Here is a 21,959-nt window from a genome sequence, read left to right on the forward strand (position 1 = left end):
ATTAATATATCACATAATATTCACATGTTAAAAATATATAGTTTCCAACAAAATTTGTTAAGCAATCATTTTTCAAGTAAACACGGTCGAAGTCCAGACTCACTAATGCATCCTAACAAACTCGATAAGACACACTAATGCAAAATTCTGGTTCTCTAAGACCAACGCTCGGATACCAACTGAAATGTCCCGTTCTTATTGATTAAAAACGTTCCATATTAATTGATTTCGTTGCGAGGTTTTGACTCTATATGAGACGTTTTTCAAAGACTGCATTCATTTTTAAAACAAACCATAACCTTTATTTCATAAATAAAGGTTTAAAAAGCTTTACGTAGATTATCAAATAATGATAATCTAAAATATCCTGTTTACACACGACCATTACATAATGGTTTACAATACAAATATGTTACATCGAAATCAGTTTCTTGAATGCAGTTTTTACACAGTATCATACAAACATGGACTCCAAATCTTGTCCTTATTTTAGTATGCAACAGCGGAAGCTCTTAGTATTCACCTGAGAATAAACATGCTTTAAACGTCAACAAAAATGTTGGTGAGTTATAGGTTTAACCTATATATATCAAATTGTAACAATAGACCACAAGATTTCATATTTCAATATACATCCCATACATAGAGATAAAAATCATTCATATGGTGAACACCTGGTAACCGACATTAACAAGATGCATATATATAAGAATATCCCCATCATTCCGGGACACCCTTCGGATATGATATAAATTTCGAAGTACTAAAGCATCCGGTACTTTGGATGGGGTTTGTTAGGCCCAATAGATCTATCTTTAGGATTCGCGTCAATTAGGGTGTCTGTTCCCTAATTCTTAGATTACCAGACTTAATAAAAAGGAGCATATTCGATTTCGATAATTCAACCATAGAATGTAGTTTCACGTACTTGTGTCTATTTTGTAAATCATTTATAAAACCTGCATGTATTCTCATCCCAAAAATATTAGATTTTAAAAGTGGGACTATAACTCACTTTCACAGATTTTTACTTCGTCGGGAAGTAAGACTTGGCCACTGGTTGATTCACGAACCTATAATAATATATACATATATATCAAAGTATGTTCAAAATATATTTACAACACTTTTAATATATTTTGATGTTTTAAGTTTATTAAGTCAGCTGTCCTCGTTAGTAACCTACAACTAGTTGTCCACAGTTAGATGTACAGAAATAAATCGATAAATATTATCTTGAATCAATCCACGACCCAGTGTATACGTATCTCAGTATTGATCACAACTCAAACTATATATATTTTGGAATCAACCTCAACCCTGTATAGCTAACTCCAACATTCACATATAGAGTGTCTATGGTTGTTCCGAAATATATATAGATGTGTCGACATGATAGGTCGAAACATTGTATACGTGTATATGGTATCTCAAGATTACATAATATACAATACAAGTTGATTAAGTTATGGTTGGAATAGATTTGTTACCAATATTCACGTAGCTAAAATGAGAAAAATTATCCAATCTTGTTTTACCCATTACTTCTTCATTTTAAATCCGTTTTGGGTGAATCAAATTGCTATGGTTTCATATTGAACTCTATTTTATGAATCTAAACAGAAAAAGTATAGGTTTATTGTCGGAAAAATAAGTTACAAGTCGTTTTTGTAAAGGTAGTCATTTCAGTCGAAAGAACGACGTCTAGATGACCATTTTAGAAAACATACTTCCACTTTGAGTTTAACCATAATTTTTGGATATAGTTTCATGTTCATAATAAAAATCATTTTCTCAGAATAACAACTTTTAAATCAAAGTTTATCATAGTTTTTAATTAACTAACCCAAAACAGCCCGCGGTGTTACTACGACGGCGTAAATCCGGTTTTACGGTGTTTTTCGTGTTTCCAGGTTTTAAATCATTAAGTTAGCATATCATATAGATATAGAACATTTGTTTAGTTGATTTTAAAAGTCAAGTTAGAAGGATTAACTTTTGTTTGCGAACAAGTTTAGAATTAACTAAACTATGTTCTAGTGATTACAAGTTTAAACCTTCGAATAAGATAGCTTTATATGTATGAATTGAATGATGTTATGAACATCATTACTACCTTAAGTTCCTTGGATAAACCTACTGGAAAAGAGAAAAATGGATCTAGCTTCAACGGATCCTTGGATGGCTCGAAGTTCTTGAAGCAGAATCATGACACGAAAACAAGTTCAAGTAAGATCATCACTTGAAATAAGATTGTTATAGTTATAGAAATTGAACCAAAGTTTGAATATGATTATTACCTTGTATTAGAATGATAACCTACTGTAAGAAACAAAGATTTCTTGAGGTTGGATGATCACCTTACAAAATTGGAAGTGAGCTAGCAAACTTGAAAGTATTCTTGATTTTATGTAACTAGAACTTGTAGAATATATGAAGAACACTTAGAACTTGAAGATAGAACTTGAGAGAGATCAATTAGATGAAGAAAATTGAAGAATGAAAGTGTTTGTAGGTGTTATTGGTCGTTGGTGTATGGATTAGATATAAAGGATATGTAATTTTGTTTTCATGTAAATAAGTCATGAATGATTACTCATATTTTTGTAATTTTATGAGATATTTCATGCTAGTTGCCAAATGATGGTTCCCACATGTGTTAGGTGACTCACATGGGCTGCTAAGAGCTGATCATTGGAGTGTATATACCAATAGTACATACATCTAAAAGCTGTGTATTGTACGAGTACGAATACGGGTGCATACGAGTAGAATTGTTGATGAAACTGAACGAGGATGTAATTGTAAGCATTTTTGTTAAGTAGAAGTATTTTGATAAGTGTATTAAAGTTTTTCAAAAGTGTATAAATACATATTAAAACACTACATGTATATACATTTTAACTGAGTCGTTAAGTCATCGTTAGTCGTTACATGTAAGTGTTGTTTTGAAACCTTTAGGTTAACGATCTTGTTAAATGTTGTTAACCCAATGTTTATAATATCAAATGAGATTTTAAATTATTATATTATCATGATATTATCATGTATGAATATCTCTTAATATGATATATATACATTAAATGTCTTTACAACGATAATCGTTACATATATGTCTCGTTTAAAAATCATTAAGTTAGTAGTCTTGTTTTTACATATGTAGTTCATTGTTAATATACTTAATGATATGTTTACTTATCATAGTATCATGTTAACTATATATATATCCATATATATGTCATCATATAGTTTTTACAAGTTTTAACGTTCGTGAATTACCGGTCAACTTGGGTGGTCAATTGTCTATATGAAACATATTTCAATTAATCAAGTCTTAACAAGTTTGATTGCTTAACATGTTGGAAACATTTAATCATGTAAATTTCAATCTCAATTAATATATATAAACATGGAAAAGTTCGGGTCACTACACGAGCCGCGCCGCGGCCCTAAGGGGCGCGCCGCGGGTTAACAAAGGAAATGGTGGTCGAGGGTTTTCATATTCCTGACTTCCTGAAACTGTATTAAGCCGCGCCGCAGCTGGTCAGACCGCGCCGCGGGCTAAGTCTGACAGGCAAGCTTGACTTATTTTAAAAAAATATATATATATATTTTCGTGTCGTATTTGGGTTGGGTTGTTACATGCCAGTCATAAAAGAGACGACTATGGAGAATGGATTTCAAATGGTTATAAGGAAAAAAGAAAAGGGGCTGCTAGAATGTGGTCACTAGTGTAAATAAGCAGTAAACAACAAGATTTAGAGTGGGAAATCAAAACAAAAGTTTGTTTATCATCCCAAACAAACTAGAACGTATCATACGGGTCAAGCTGGGACGAGTAAGGATAATTAAGTGAATTGAAGGTGAAGATTCATAATTCATTTGGAACTCTTAATGATATATTTATCTAGTGGATAACCTGAGTGATATAGAACCTTGTGAAGATGCAACGTCCAAGTTTATGGCAGAACCAAATACTATTAAGATAACAGCCCCGTTCGGCATGAAATCGGGATGGTTGTGACTTTTTTTTTATGTTCTGATATAGATGTGTCGTTGATGTTCTTAGTTTTGTTGGTCCTATTCTAGGTGTGTAGGATCTAGCTAGGTTTGTGATTGTTTGTGAGGTCATAAGGCCCGCTTGTGATCGTTGCTCTTATTGAATTTTATTTATTTTTATAAATAATATTCACCGGGTAGAACCCTTTACCCAATAATAATAATAATAATAAATGCACTTATATAAACAATAAGTAACCTAAGGGCAATTTAGTATTCTTACGTCTAGGCCAAGATTTAATATGTTACATAATATAAGGGATTTGAGTTGGTATTGCAAATTAATTAGTTCAGCTCGATCAAAAACATGTTGCACCACTAAATGTCATACGTCGTAAACTTGGAGATGGTAGTTCGATTCGATTTTGGAAGGATGTTTAGATCGATGATATGACTTTGGAAAGAAGATTTAATAGATTATTTCACATTGATGAGGATGGTAATTGTTTTTTTTTTTAGGGATCGACGTGTAAATGGAGTGTGGAGTTGACATTGGAATAGAGTGGAATCATCGAGCAGACATCCTGATCTTGGCGAATTATGGAACCTACTTCAACATGTCCAAGTTTCAGCAAATGCATATGGATGGTTATGTGATGTTGACGTTAATAATGGCTTTTCAGTTAAGGTCATGAGGGAGTTTATTGATGAGAGGATCCTTCCTTCATTACAGGTGAACTTTTATTGATTTAACATTTCTCGCGTAAAGTTAACATTTTCTTATGGAGTCTTGCGTTGGATACAATCCTGACTCGGTTAAATCTATCGATGAAAGGATTGGAAATCATGTCCATAACTTACCCAACATGCGAATATAACGCGGAGTCTAGTGATCATGTGTATTTTTTGTGTAATCGTTGATCATCTGTGGTCCAAAATTCGTGTGTGGAATAACTGCAAATGCCTTCTTTTGAATCGTGGAACGATTGATTTCTCTAGTTTGAAGGCTGGTTCTCAGCTACAGCAAAGAAGGTGAATCTAGAAGCAATTGTTGGAGCTATACTTTGGTGTATTTGAAGATATAGAATTGAATTTCTGTTTCATGGTACCCCTCTAAGGAAAGATTGTTTATTTGATAATATTTGTAATAATTTTTTCACTGGGTAAATTATAGAGGTAAACAAAAACTGAGCTACAACATGTGGCTTTCAAATCGGTTGTAATGTTTGGTATGTTGTCCGGTTTCTAGTTTCTTGCTAGCGGGTTTGTTTTATAAAATTTGACGTCTCAGAAAAAGTATATAATTGATAAAAACTAGAAAAAAATTCGACCGCGCGTTGCTGCGGTTGTATTCAACGCGCGATCGAATTTGGATATACGTTGTTTGGTACCTAATATATTAATGATACGCATAATGATCCGTCTCAAAATGACATTAACAAAGTAGCGACCGGCTAGGATCTTACCCGGCACGGTCCATCACGGAAGAAAGGCTTTCGACAGCTGTAGCATTTCAAGTATTATAAAAAGTACCTTGAGATATATTAGCTGCAACACTTGAGGGATTTTGTCATCTTTGAAATACACTATCATTTATTTAAAACCCATTTGTTAGTAATTTAGGGGTTTTGGATAAGATTGGGTCATGAGGACTCAAAGATGACAAACCTAGGGTTTTGAAATGATAAATGAGTTTATGGGTCTTAAATGGTTAGTAGATCACTAGCACACTTTGTGGTTAAGTGAATGGGTGTTATTTGGGTTGTGGGTGACCCAAATGGGTGTGTTAACCTTGAAATGGGTCAAATGAGTCTTGGGTGACCCAAGTTGTTAATTGATTACGAAAACACACTAACTTTGTGATAATAAGCGTATTAAGGCCATGATTGGCTAGTGTTAAGGTTTTGGCGAAGTTGACCTAATGATAGGGTTAAGAGTGCAAATGGGTCGAAATTGCACTATGGGTCATATACCACTAGGAGGATGAGTAAGTTGGTTGACCAACTTGATTGTGTGATTGATTATATGCATAATGTAATAGGTACGTTACATTTGTAAGACCCAAATCTTCATTGTACAGCAGAGTATATAGAGTACATAAAGTGTGGGAATGATTGTGCAGTTAAACAGAAGTCAGAGAACAATCTGAGCTTAGTGCACGCCGCGCACACCAAAGGGAGCGCGCCGCGCACTCCCTACTGTAGCCGGGCTTTTGCTGTTTTAATGAGATATTTTGATGGGCTTTTTGGTAACACTTGTGGACGAGTTAAAGGCCAGTTGGTCAGTTTGTGGAGTATCATTAACTACATTTTCAACTACCATATCCATATCACTTTAATTTGAGAGAGAGTGTGTGATTCTTGAGAGAGAAAGCTTATATCCAAGAGGAAGAAGTTGTTATCGGACCAAAGTGCGGGTATTAAAGTTGTTCATCTCCTCTCTAGCTCCGTTGTGGTTGTAGTGGTATGTTCTAACTTTAATTTCCTTGCTTTGATTTTGTGTAAGGGTTAGGGTTTGGGTAAATGAAAAACATAAAACCCATATTTGGTGATTTTGGGTGTTCTTGGGTAAGATGGAGTCAAGAAGACTCAATGGTAACTAACCTAGGGTTTCGAAATGTTAAGTGATGTTTATGAGTTATAATTGGTTAGTTAATCACTAGCACACCTAGTTAATTAGTAAATGGGAGTTAGATGGGTTAGTAGATAACCCGAAATGGGTGTGTTGACTTTAAATTAGTCAAGGGGCTAATGATTGACCTAATTGGGAAATATGGGCATGAAATACCCTAGTTGTGTAATGGTTAGTGTTGTTGGACCTTAATCACTAGCTTTTAAGTGATTAATGATGGTCTTGACCCTTAAAGGTGGGTTTTGGGTGAAAATGGGGCATTTAATGCATTTAATTCATTAAATGCACATGAGTGAAGTGTTGGTATTTAGTTCAATAAGTTTGTTTGTTGATCGAGTACTTATTATATTAGGTACCTTGCTTTGAAGCTTGTGGAGGTGTAAATCGTCACTAAATCGTTAAGGTGAGTGGAATGAATATATGCATATGTATGTAATGTATTTATTTGTATGCTATGGTATGAACCAAAGAGCCGGTAGTGCCATAGTATGTACGAGCGTGCTATGATGTGAACCAAAGAGCCGGTAGCGTCATAGTACGTGTGTTATAGTGTGAACCAAAGAGCCGGTAGCGCTATAGCACGATTTGTTAGGATGTGAACCAAAGAGCAGGTAGCACCTTAGCGTTGTTAGAGTGTGAACCAAAGAGCCGGTAGCACTCTAGTGCGAGTATGACTCGAGTTGTGATGTGAACCAAAGAGAAGGTAGCATCATGACAAATGCGTATGGTGTGAACCAAAGAGCCGGTAGCACCATGACGCGAGAATGGTTAACCATGGTTGTGTATTGTTTTGTAGCATATTATATTATGTCGATTATATGTTATTGATACGGTAGTAGCGGTTTGTGGGAGATTATTAGCTTTGTACTTGAGATGGTATGCTAATCGTATTGCTAGCGTGTATACGGTATATGTGTAAGTGATTGCAAGTAGGTATATTATATATATATGGGTATAATTATTGCATTCACTAAGCGTTGCTTACCCTCTCGTTGTTTATCTTTTTATAGGTTCCGACGTTGACAAGGGTAAGGACCTTCGATTGGATTAGAGATCCCGCTTGTTATTTAGGGGACGCATTTGGGATGTGATAGCTTTGGAGTTTGACCGAGATTTGGGTAGTTTAACCCCAAACACCATGCTCATAGTGTCGTTTGGAATTTAAACTAGTGCGGTCGAAACTCGAACTTTTGTATGAAACTCGTAAAACGGCCGATGTGGGCCCCGTTTTGTAAAACTCATTTTATTATTGAATCGTGTGAGTTTTAACCATTATAACAAATTGTGAAAAGCGTTTTGTCTAAATATGTCGGGAAGTGGGAGATCTTTAATTGAAAATTTACTAAATCGGACAGAACTGAATGTGGGCCTGTGCGCGCTGCGCACCCTGGGGTGTGCGCGTGGCGCACTCCAGTGTAAAATAAAAAAAAAATTTATTACACGTGTTCGATTGTATATTGGGTTGGGTCGTTACAAGTGGTATCAGAGCATGGTCTAAGGGATTTAGGCGACTTGAGATAGGTGCCTAGACTTAGATTTATTTGTGTATGCGCTTTATGCGGGACTTGTAGGAGACGGGTCGGACCGGGAGTTGATTAGTGCTTACGTTTATGTGAACTAACCTTGCGCTAATTGTTTTGTGTTGTGTTAGCAATCATCAAGCAAGATAGACGTTGTACTAGCAAGTAAATGCGACGTGCTCGCGTAACAATGATTAGCTACCATTGTTACGGGTTCAAATCGTGTCAAACAAGCGATGTACGGTGATTGTTGAGCAAGATGGGGTAGTATGGTGTATATTTACATTCATATGTGTTAGGTTTTCTCGTCCGTTGCTTAACCATTTCTGTTTTATAGTATGAAGACGAGAAACGGACCCGAGATCAATGAAGGGGGTTCGAGCGAGGATGTTGAGTTTACGGCCAAGGTTGAGGCCATTATGCAAAGGCGTCATGAGGCCTTCTTAGAGGATGTTAAGAAGATGTTCTTGGATTCGATTGACGAGCAAGTAGTCAATCTAGTCAAGGAACAAGTTAAGATTGTTCTTAAAGAGGATAACGCAGGAAGACGAGACTTCCACTATAAAAACTTCAAAGATGCTCAACCTCCCACCTTTGAAGGTCAACGAGACCCACTAAAGAGTGCTCGATGGATCTCCGATATGGAGGGGGCTTTCCGTACTAGTGAGTGCCCTCTCGATAAAAAGACGAGGTTTGGTAGTAGCATGATGAGGGGTGATGCCAAGTTGTGGTGGGATGCTAAAATCCGACTTTATGACGAAGAACAAAGTATGAGTTTGACGTGGGACGAGTTTAAAGAGGAATTTTTCAAGGAGTACCGAACTTCGGCCGATCTTTCAAAGCTTAAGGACGAGTTACGTACTTTAAGGCAAGGGTCAATGGATTTGAACACTCTCAAGTCCACTTTCTTATCAAAGACCCAATTTTGCCCAGAGTATGACGAGAACGATCACATGTTAAAAGAAGATTTCTACCAAACCTTAAACGATAACTATCAAGAAAGGATTGGTAGAAATTCGGTGAAGACTTTTGATGAGCTATTTGATATCGCTAAGGGTTTTGAGTCGCTTGCTCCAAGAAAGAGTGACTTCACCTTTGGCAAACGAAAATTTGAAGCTACTAGCCACTCGAACAAGAAGAACAAGAGTGTGACTGAGAGCATCGATAGTGCGAAAAAGGGGGCTTCTAAGAGTTTTGGGCCCACGTGCTACAATTGTGGTCGACAAGGGCACTTGGCCTGTGATTGTACGAACTCATCTTCCAACAAAATTATTTGTTTTAATTGTAACAAAGAGGGGCACAAGAGGCCGGAGTGTCCCGAATTGCGCAACGATAATGTTAAGCGATTAGAAAAGGTGGCGAGTACGGCTAGGGGTCGAAATTATTTGATGACCAATGAGGAGGCCAAGCAATCTAGCGAAGTTGTCTCAGGTACTTTCATGGTTAATTCCAATCCGGCAAGGATACTCTTTGATAGTGGTGCAAACTTGTCGTTTGTGTCACCAAAATTTGTGCCTAAACTTAATAAACCGTTAGCTAAGTTAAGTCGTCCGGTAGAAGTTGAAATAGCGGATGGCAAGACGGTGCTAGTGGTTGATGTGTGTAAAAATTGTAATGTTGTGTTTGGTGTCGAAAACTTTAAAATCGATCTCATCCCAATGACTTTGGGTGATTTTGATATCGTTGTTGGTATGGATTGGCTCGATCATAATAGAGCCGATATTGCATGCCATGAAAAATCTATTCGAGTGAAGACCCCAAGTGGGGGAGAGTTAATTATTCATGGCGACAAACGAAGGAGACTTGTACCGATATGCACTTTTGCACGAGCACGTCGTTTTCTTGTTGGTGGTGGCATGGCTTTTCTTGCCCATGTTGTTGATACTCGTGATGAGCCACCACCCATTCGTGAAATTCCGGTGGTGAGTGAATTTGAAGACGTTTTTCCGGATGAGTTACCGGGTGTTCCGGCGGAAAGACAAGTTGAATTTCGCATTGAGTTGGTTCCGGGGGCTACCCCCATTGCTAAAACTCCTTATCGTTTAGCGCTGACGGAAATGCAAGAGTTGTTAGATCAAACCCAAGAGCTACTTGAGAAGGGTTTTATCCGACCGAGTGCTTCGCCGTGGGGCGCTCCGATTTTATTCGTAAAGAAGAAAGAAAGTAGTATGCGGATGTGCATCGATTATCGGGAGTTGAACAAAGTGACGATCAAGAATCGTTATCCATTGCCTAGGATTGACGATTTGTTCGACCAACTCCAAGGTGCAACGTATTTCTCTAAAATCGACCTACGGTCCGGCTACCACCAAATGCGGGCCCGTGAGGAAGACATCGAGAAAACAGCTTTTCGAACGCGTTATGGGCATTTTGAATTCGTAGTTATGCCTTTTGGTCTTATGAATGCACCGGCGGCATTCATGGATCTTATGAACCGAGTGTGCCAACCTATGTTGGACAAGTCGGTAATTGTGTTCATCGACGACATACTTGTCTATTCGAAGAGTATGAAGGAACATGAACATCATTTGCGGAGTGTGTTAAAGACATTGCGGAAGGAGAGGTTATATGCTAAATTCTCCAAATGTGAATTTTGGCTAAGGGAAGTTCAATTCCTTGGCCACATTGTGAACGAAAATGGTATTCGAGTAGATCCGGGGAAGATAGAGACGGTAAAGAGTTGGGGACGACCGACTACGCCTACGGAAATTTGAAGTTTTCTCGGATTGGCCGGTTATTATCGTCGGTTTATCCAAGACTTTTCTAAGATCGCTTCTCCATTGACAAAATTGACAAGAAAGAACGCAAGTTTTAATTGGGAGAACGAGCAAGAAATTGCTTTTCGATTGTTGAAAGAGAAGTTATGTCAAGCTCCAGTGTTAGTGTTGCCGAAAGGTGTGGAAGACATGACGGTTTATTGTGATGCTTCTTTAAATGGGCTCGGGTGTGTTCTAATGCAAAGTGGTAAAGTCATCGCTTATGCCTCTCGACAATTAAAGGAACACGAAACGAGATATCCGACTCATGATCTTGAGTTAGCGGCGGTTGTTCATGCGTTAAAAATTTGGCGCCATTACTTGTATGGTGTCAAGTGTACGATTTATTCGGATCACAATAGTTTGAAACATCTTTTTGATCAAAGGGATTTGAATTATCATCAACGTAGATGGATGGATGTGGTGAAAGATTATGATTGCGAAATACTTTATCATCCGGGCAAGGCGAATGTGGTTGCGGATGCGTTAAGTCGAAAGAGTCACCACCCGGCGTTATGATTAGGATTGTTACGTATGATTATTACTAACGATTTTCTTGAAAAACTTGGTGTGATTCAAATTGAAGCTTACGTTCACAACAAGCATGCGGAACGAATTGTGGGACAATCGGAATTCATTACTATGGGTTCGTGTGGTTTGTTGTCTTTTCAAGGAAGAGTGTGGGTGCCTAAGATGGGGGATTATCGACAAGTGCTACTTGATGAAGCCCATAAGTCAAAGTATTCCATTCATCCGGGCGCGACGAAAATGTATCTTGATTTAAGGAAAGATTATTGGTGGCCGGGCATGAAACGTGATGTTGTAAAGTATGTTGAGCAATGCGTCACGTGTTTGCAAGTGAAGGCCGAGCATCAAAAGCCGTATGGTAAGTTACAACCGTTAGAAATCCCGAAATGGAAATGGGAGCACATTACCATGGATTTCATCACAAAGTTACCTAAAACGGCGAGAACCCAATTTGATTCGATTTGGGTGATTGTTGATCGATTGACGAAAAGTGCCTTGTTTCTTCCCATTTGGGAAACAATATCATCGGAGACTTTGGCTAAATTGTTTATCTAAGAGGTAGTCGCTCGACATGGGGTTCCTATATCTATTATTTCGGATCGAGATACCCGTTTCACATCTCGATTTTGGGAAAAGTTTCATGAAGATATGGGTACACAATTGAAATTGAGCACGGCGTATCATCCTCAAACGGACAATCAAACCGAACGTACGAATCAAACTTTGGAGGATATGTTGCGGGCGTGTATTATTGATTTCGGTGGTAGTCGGGATGAGCACTTACCTTTGGTGGAATTCTCGTACAATAATAGTTATCATACTAGTATCGGGATGCCACCTTATGAGATGCTTTATGGGTGAAGGTGTCGAACTCCAATTTGTTGGGGTGAAATTGGCCAAAAGGAAATCGGGAGTACCGATTTGGTCTTAGAAACGAATAGCAAGATTGATATGATTCGGGATCATTTGAAAAAGGTGCAAGATAGACAAAAGTCGTATGCCGACAAGCGTAGATGAATGATCGAATTTCAAGAAGGTGACATGGTGATGCTTAAGGTTTCGCCATGGAAAGGTGTTATTCGGTTTCGAAAACGGGGAAAGTTAGCTCCTCGGTTTATTGGACCATTTAAGGTTTTAGCTCGTGTTAGTGAAGTCGCGTACCGTTTGGAATTACCTGAAGAGCTTGCTGGGATCCATAATACATTTCATGTTTCCCATCTCCGTAAGTGTCTTGCGGATGATTCATCATGGGTGCCTTTGGACGAAATCGAGCTAAACAATAAGTTAGAGTATATTGAGGAGCCGATTGCCATACTCGATGAAAAAGTCAAAAGGTTGAGACATAAAGAGGTTAGGACTTTTAAAGTTCAATGGCTTCGTAGTAAGGGTTTCGAGTTTACTTGGGAGTCCAAAGAATTCGTGTTGGTTTATCTTCCCTCTTGTCATGCGGCTTGGATCGCGAGGACGCGCTCCGATTCAAGTGGGGGAGAGTTGTAAGACCCAAATCTTCATTGTACAGCAGAGTATATAGAGTACATAAAGTGTGGGAATGATTGTGCAGTTAAACAGAAGTCAGAGAACAATCTGAGCTTAGTGCGCGCCACGCACACCAAAGGGAGCGCGCCGTGCACTCCCTACTGTAGCCGGGCTTTTGCTGTTTTAATGAGATATTTTGGTGGGCTTTTTGGTAATTTCGCTTGTGGACGAGTTAAAGGCCAGTTGGTCAGTTTGTGGAGTATCATTAACTCCATTTTCAACTACCATATCCATATCACTTTAATTTGAGAGAGAGTGTGTGATTCTTGAGAGAGAAAGCTTAAATCCAAGATGAAGAAGTTGTTCTCGGACCAAAGTGAGGGTATTAAAGTTGTTCATCTCCTCTCTAGCTCCATTGTGGTTGTAGTGGTATGTTCTAACTTTAATTTCCTTACTTTGATTTTGTGTAAGGATTAGGTTTTGGGTAAATGAAGAACATAAAACCCATATTTGGTGATTTTGGGTGTTCTTGGGTAAGATGGAGTCAAGAAGACTCAATGGTAACTAACCTAGGGTTTCGAAATGTTAAGTGATGTTTATGAGTTCTAATTGGTTAGTTAATCACTAGCACACCTAGTTAATTAGTAAATGGGTGTTAGATGGGTTAGTAGATAATCCGAAATGGGTGTGTTGACTTTAAATTAGTCAAGGGGCTAATGATTGACCTAATTGGGAAATATGGGCATGAAATACCCTAGTTGTGTAATGGTTAGTGTTGTTGGACCTTAATCACTTGCTTTTAAGTGATTAATGATGGTTTTGACCCTTAAAGGGGGGTTTTGGGTGAAAATGGGGCATTTAATGCATTTAAGTCATTAAATGCACATGAGTGAAGTGTTGGTATTTAGTTCAACAAGTTTGTTTGTTGATCGAGTACTTATTATATTAGGTACCTTGCTTTGAAGCTTGTGGAGGTGTAAATCGTCACTAAATCGTTAAGGTGAGTGGAATGATTATATGCATATGTATGTAATGTATTTATTTATATGCTATGGTATGAACCAAAGAGCCGGTAGTGCCATAGTATGTACGAGCGTGCTATGATGTGAACCAAAGAGCCGGTAGCGTCATAGTACGTGTGTTATAGTGTGAACCAAAGAGCCAGTAGCGCTATAGCACGATTTGTTAGGGTGTGAACCAAATAGTAGGTAGCACCTTAGCGTTGTTAGAGTGTGAACCAAAGAGCCGGTAGCACTCTAGTGCGAGTATGACTCAAGTTGTGATGTGAACCAAAGAGCAGGTAGCATCATGACAAATGCGTATGGTGTGAACCAAAGAGCCGGTAGCACCATGACGCGAGAATGGTTAACCATGGTTGTGTATTGTTTTGTAGCATATTATATTATGTCGATTATATGTTATTGATACGGTAGTAGCGGTTTGTGGGAGATTATTAGCTTTGTACTTGAGATGGTATGCTAATCGTATTGCTAGCGTGTATGCGGTATATGTGTAAGTGATTGTAAGTAGGTATATTATATATATATGGGTATAATTATTGCATTCACTAAGCGTTGCTTACCCTCTCGTTGTTTATCTTTTTATAGGTTCCGGCGTTGATAAGGGTAAGGGCCTTCGATTGGATTAGAGATCCCGCTTGTTATTTAGGGGACGCATTTGGGATGTGATAGCTTTGGAGTTTGTCCGGGATTTGGGTAGTTTAACCTCAAACACCATGCTCATAGTGTCGTTTGGAATTTAAACTAGTGCGGTCGAAACTCGAACTTTTGTATGAAACTCGTAAAACGGCCGATGTGGGCCCCGTTTTGTAAAACTCATTTTATTATTGAATCGTGTGAGTTTTAACCATTATAACAAATTGTGAAAAGCGTTTCGTCTAAATATGCCGGGAAGTGGGAGATCTTTAATTGAAAATTTACGAAATCGGACAGAACTGAATGTGGGCCTGGGCGTGCCGCGCACCCTGGGGTGTGTGTAGTGACCCGAAAATTTCCGACTAAATTTAAATTTAATCTTTATATGATTTCGACATGACAAGCAAAGTCTGTTTTCATGAATCTCAAAATTGTAGAACTATTTTCAAACATTCATTTGACCTTCGACCGTTCCCGACGATTCACGAACAATTACTTGTAAATAGATATGTATATATTTAAACATATATAAATAATAATTTAAAATATATTATAATTAACTATGTAAAATAAAAAAATATATAATAATATTTATATATATATATATAAATAATGTATATTAAATATATAAATATAGTTCCGAATTTATTTGGTAAACGATAGAAGCACTCGTTTATCATTCAATGGTTATTTAAATAAGTTAAGTTCAAACATAGGTGATTTTAAAATAAACGGAAATTCAAAAATGAGTAAATATATATAAATCTCATATTTGAATATTCAGTGTATATGTATATTACAAATAATAAAATGTAATACTAATATTTAATATAATAAGTTTAACTATAAATTCTATTTGTTATACTAATATTATTGTTACTTTCAATATTAAAAATCTATATTAGTAATATTGATATGAATATATATATATATATATATATATATATATATATATATATATATATATATATATATATATATATATATATATATATATATATATATATATATAAACAAATTATAGTATTATTGTTAATTGTTAATATTATTGTATTTAGCATTATTAATAGTATCATCAATAATATTATTATTATCATTTTATAATTACTCTTATTTTTATTATTAGTATAATTTTACTAAAACTATTATTAATATTAATATTATTATATTTCTATTATTATTATTAGAATTAGTATTCTTAATAAAATTCAAAACATACTTAAATTTATTATAGATTTATAGTATTAAATAATATTATAAAATTTAATATAACATATACATAGGTAAATATACTGATATAAAACGAATATATAAATAAATATGGATAGTTATATAATACAGTTAAATATATAAATATAAATTCATATAAAAATAAGATATATATATTAATAAATACGAATATATATGCTATAAGGAATCCAACTCAGATCTATATCCCTTTCAAGATATATTTTTTTTTGTCTGTGTTCCTTCCACTAGGAACGATCGTATTCTTCACTGCAAACAATTCTCTCAATCAAATCTTGTTGTTTTCACCATTCACAGACTCAATATAGGATCTCTATAATTGGTAATCGAATAATTTTTTTTCTTAATTTTTTTTCTGCTTCAGCCGAAACCTCTGCTTCATCTTTATTTATATCAAAACTCGAAATTGAAGTGTTTGTCAAAATCCTTGAATGCAGTTGTGTTAGTAAATTTTTGTTTAATCTGTATGCAAGATCTCAACACCCAATTCTTCATATCGCTTACAAATTTTGAGAGTCAAACTTAAAATTTAAAAAGTCAAACATTTTGTTCATCAAGAAATTCGTAAATTTCTTAATGTTTCTGATTAAATTGATTATTCCTAAAGTTTCAAGGAAGTATTTACAACATAATTCATGTTATAACTTTAATCTAAAACGATAAAAAAAATTGAAATTCGATTGGGAGTTCATCGTGTCTTTGACAGTGATAAACAATAACTCGAATTTGAATTTAATTTCAAAAACTGTAAATGCAAAGTTGTTAGGAATCTAATACTAAATCTTTCTGCAAAATTTGAAGTTCCAATTCATTATATTGATTGTTAATTTTAGAGTCAAACTTTTGAGATTTAAAAGTCAACAATTGTTCATCCATCAAATTCGAGTTTTGTGTGATGAATTAATTCAAAATAATGATTCCAATAGTTTTAGAGACTGATTTTCAATGTATTTTGTTTTATAGTCCAGGTCCAAAACGTTCTCAAATTGGAATTCGTTTTTTTTTTTTTGTATATTGCAGCGACTGCAGCAAAACTTGTGTTTATATATATATATATATATATATATATATATATATATATATATATATATATATATATATATATATATATATATATATATATATATATATATATATATATATATATATATATATATATATATATATATATATATATATATATATATATATATATATATATATATATATATATATATATATATATATATATATTTTCTACTTGTTTATAAATAACAGCCGTTTTAGTTTACATGGTGGGTTACAAGTCTTAATTGAGATCACCAAAAATTCGTTATAGTGATTGAAGGCACTGATCGAATATTTTTTTGAAGAATGAAACAGAAAGTTAAAAACGGGTTAATTGGATTTAAGGGATGAATGAAAACAGAAATGTAACAATGGTGTGATTGTTGAGTGTAGTGTTGGGCGAACGGGAGGTTGTGGGTTCGAGTCTCGACAGGAGCGTTATTTTTTTTAAAAGAGCCTATTTCTAGAGGTAGTGACTTATTTTTATTGGTTTTATTATTATGATCATTTTTATTATTATTGTTATTGTTATTATTACTATTATTCATTTATTATACTTAGTACAAGCATTATAATGATTGGTATTACTATTATTATTATCATTAACAATACATGTAGTAAATATTATTATTATGATTATAATTTCAAAAATGTATATTGTTAATATTATTGATTATGTAAGGTATTATTATAGCTATCATACTACACTTATCATTAAATATTAGTATTATCACCATATTTACGATTATTATTAATAAAAATGATTATCATTATCAATATGATTATTATTATTATTAGGGTTAAGTTAATTATTTGTATTACTATAATAATTCAATTACATATTATTATCATTAAAATGAGTACTATCATCATAATTAATATTATTATTATTATCATCATCATTAATATCAATATTAAGATCATTATTATTATTATTACCACTAATATGATTATAAGTATTATTACTTATATTATAATGGGTATTATTATTAGGTAATTACTAAAATCACTATCATAACTATAATTAACAGTAAAATTAATATTTTTATGATATCATTATTATTATCATTAATATCGTTATTATTATCACTAATAGAATTATTAACATTATTATCCTTAATAAAATATTAGATATTATCATTACTATCATTTTTACCACTACTAATAGTAATTAGTATTATTATAATTTTAACAAACAAATGATATATATAAAAATATGTATATATTTAATACATATAACATAATAAAAATTAATATTTCTATATATAAAATGAATAAACGAAACATATAAATTATTAATATAAAAAGGAAATAACTAATAAATTTATATATATAATTTTGTTCGATTCCAATTATGTGTGTTAATATATATACAAATGATATAGGTTCGTGAATCCGATGCCAACCTTGCATTGTTCAGTTCCGTCGTATGAATATTTTTACTACAAAATATTGGACTGTGAGTTTCATTTGCTCCCTTTTTAAATGCTTTTGCAATATATAAATTTTTGGGACTGAGAATACATGCACTGCTTTTATAATTGTTTTACGAAATAGACACAAGTACGTGAAATTACATTCTATGGTTGAATTATCGAAATCGAATATGCCCCTTTTTATTAAGTCTGGTAATCTAAGAATTTGGGAACAGACACCCTAATTGACGCGAACTCTAAAGATAGATCTACCGGGCCCAACAAGCCCCATCCAAAGTACCGGATGCTTTAGTACTTCGAAATTTATATCATGTCCGAAGGAGGATCCCGGAATGATGGGGATATTCTTATATGCATATTGTAAATGTCGGTTACCAGGTGTTCAATCCATATGAATGATTTTTGTCTCTATGCATGGGACATATGTTTATGAGAAATGGAAAAATGAAAATCTTGTGGTCTATTAAAATGATGGAAATGATTATTTATGTTAAACTAATGAACTCACCAACCTTTTGGTTGACACTTGAAAGCATGTTTATTCTCAGGTACGAAAGAAATCTTCCGCTATGCATTTGCTCATTTTAGAGATATTACTTGGAGTCATTCATGACATATTTCAAAAGACGTTACATTCGAGTCATTGAGTTCATCAAGAATATTATCAAGTTATTTATTGTTTAGATATATTATGAAATGGTATGCATGTCTGTCAACTTACGATGAAATGAAAGTTGTCTTTTAAAAATGAATGCAATGTTTGTAAAATGTATCATATAGAGGTCAAGTACCTCGCGATGTAATCAACTGTTGTGAATCGTTTATAATCGATGTGGACTTCGTCCGGATGGATTAGGATGGGTCCTTTCAGTTGGCATCAGAGCTGGTATAACGCCGTCCATGTGTAGCGGGTTAGTCGTAAAGGAGGTTCTCACAGTGTTACCTGTGACGAAGCATTGGCTCTTACTCCTTGCGATCCCTTACGAGGGTTGGCAGTAGCCGAGAGGAAGACTCTAAAATCAGTATCTGAGGTACACTCAGTGGTCACCAGACGGTTAGCTGGGAAGGTACTGGGTGGGATGGTGGTTGTCCCCATTGTAATTACAGTTGGTATCAGAGCGGTGGTCTTAGCGAACCAGGTCTTGCATTAGAGTGTCTAACTGATAGTTGTTTAGATGCATTAGTGAGTCTGGACTTCGACCATGTCTGCATGTCAAAAGTTTTGCTTATCATCTAGTGTCGAAAATTATTTGCTTATCATCCTTAAAGTCTAAACACGTCTTACTGCCTCTATTGCATAGACAGTGTATAGATAAATTCATATCTTAGCGTATGTGTTACTGTTACCTTTGACTGACAGCTTCCGTAGATTCCTCCGTAACTTATGGGATTTTAGTATTATATATGCATATGTAAATTATGTATTGCAGGGTACTAATCTATATCCTATAATCTATTTCTTATAGAAAATCCATCACCTGATGGTACGAGATGAATCCCTCAATCAATTCAAATTCCTCGGATTTCGACAGCTATTCCAATATGGAGTTTCACCTAAGCTCCGAAAGCAGTGTCACCAGAACGAATCAACCAATCATCCATCCTCAATTCATCTGATGGGTTTGTAGTCGACTTAATCAATGGAAACGCGAAGAAGGTGATTTTTTTTTCACCAACCAAATTGCCCTCTTGACGAATAACCCGAAGCACTTACCGGTGAATCAATCCGAAACACCATTTTCACCATCAATTCCAGAGTAGCTCGACATGATTATATTCTATCTACGATTCTAAACCTTATTCATACGCTTATTCCAACCGACAATCATCGTGGAGTAATGGAAGAAGTCAACAAGCTTCGCGCTCGAGTAATAAATTTGGGAAATATGGTCCAAAACGTACCAGCTTCAGCAACATCACCAGTACCACCAACAACATAAGTTTCAACATCACATGCCCAATATCTCATTCTGTACCTCGAGTATAATCATCGTTCTACGAATCATTCTACATTAACTATCTTCGTCCTTCATGGCAATTATGTAATCTCTAATGTTTTAGAGATTATGTACTCTAGTTCTAGCCATAAATCTGATGAGTTTAATATCACATTGACTCATTAAATCCATGATTACGTCCGAAGAAAATATATGTATATATGTTTTCATAAAGATTGTAATTAAAAGTTTTATTGTACAAACTGTTAATGGTGAAAATATTTTAACTGGTAGGTAATACCCGAGGAATATTTAGATTCCACATTAATAAGTTACACTGTACACTCTTCGAATCTGATTCAACAGTCATTTACTATTCTACTTACATCCACAGATATACGTATCCGTTCACCGCAAAATAACCATTTTTCATTCAATTTCATATTTGGATTTTGACCTATCAGAATCCAACAAGTGGCATAATGAAGAAATAATGGACACAATAAAAATTGATTAGAAACAGACTAATTAACAATATAAAATTTTATTAAGAAACCACGCTAACTGTTCCTAGCTAACTGTTAATTCCGTATTACATTTTATTTTATCGCAATTTAATTATCGCAATTTTATTTATCGTCATTTAATTTCTGTTATTTACTTTACGCACTTTATTTATCGTCATTTAAATTCTGTTATTTATTTTACGCACTTTAAATGTCGGGACACGTATACAAGGTTTTGACATATCATATCGACCCATCTATATATATTATTTGGAATAACCATAGACACTCTATATGCAGTAATACGGGAGTTAGCTATACAGGGTTGAGGTTGATTCTACAATAATATATATAGTTTGAGTTGTGATCGAGTCTGAGATGTATACGGGTCACGATACGTATTAAATAATTCGAATATTATATATTAAACTATATATGAATTATTGAATTGCTAACTGTGGACTATCAACACTGTAGACTACCAACATTGGACAATTAAAATGAATTAAAATATTGACTATAATATATGAAACTAAACAATTCTTCAAGTTTGCCACTTGATTTCATCTTAAACCTCATTTGTATCTTGACGATTACAATCTGCGTTCAAAATCTTTCATGACTCTTGAAAACACCTCAATCGAGAGGATGAACCAACCGCACTTCATCTACGAAAGGAAGAACTTATGCATATAGTTATGCATCTGAAAACACTAAAAACCTGAGTAAACGTTTAATACGTATTTGTGCTAGCTCCTTTGGCGTTGTTATTACCAAAAATAACTTTGCAATCCCTTTTCAAATTAGCAAATTTTGTCACAGCTTCAACAAGTCAACTTCGACTTTTCATTTTGATTAACCTTATTATAACTTTGATATATATGCGTGCTCTTTTATTGTTACCGGGGAACCTTTTATAATCCATCATATTACCAGCAGACGTACCAGCAACCTCGTTGCTCCTTCACTTAAATCTCTCCGACAAATCACTATATTTATCTATTGAAGTCTCATCATGTACTCATCCGCATCTTGTAACAAGAACTGCCATACCAATTATCGGGAATCAACAATCAGTACTTTGAAAACTCACAGCATATCTACATCAACAGTTATATGTATAACGTTTATCTCTTAGAATTATGATCTTACATTATGAAATTCTGAAAAGCACTCAGTCTACAAATCAATATTCTGAATGTTGAAAAAGCTGAATGAAG

The sequence above is a fragment of the Rutidosis leptorrhynchoides genome, chromosome 10 (assembly GCF_046630445.1).
Source record: "Rutidosis leptorrhynchoides isolate AG116_Rl617_1_P2 chromosome 10, CSIRO_AGI_Rlap_v1, whole genome shotgun sequence".
NCBI lineage: Eukaryota > Viridiplantae > Streptophyta > Magnoliopsida > Asterales > Asteraceae > Rutidosis > Rutidosis leptorrhynchoides.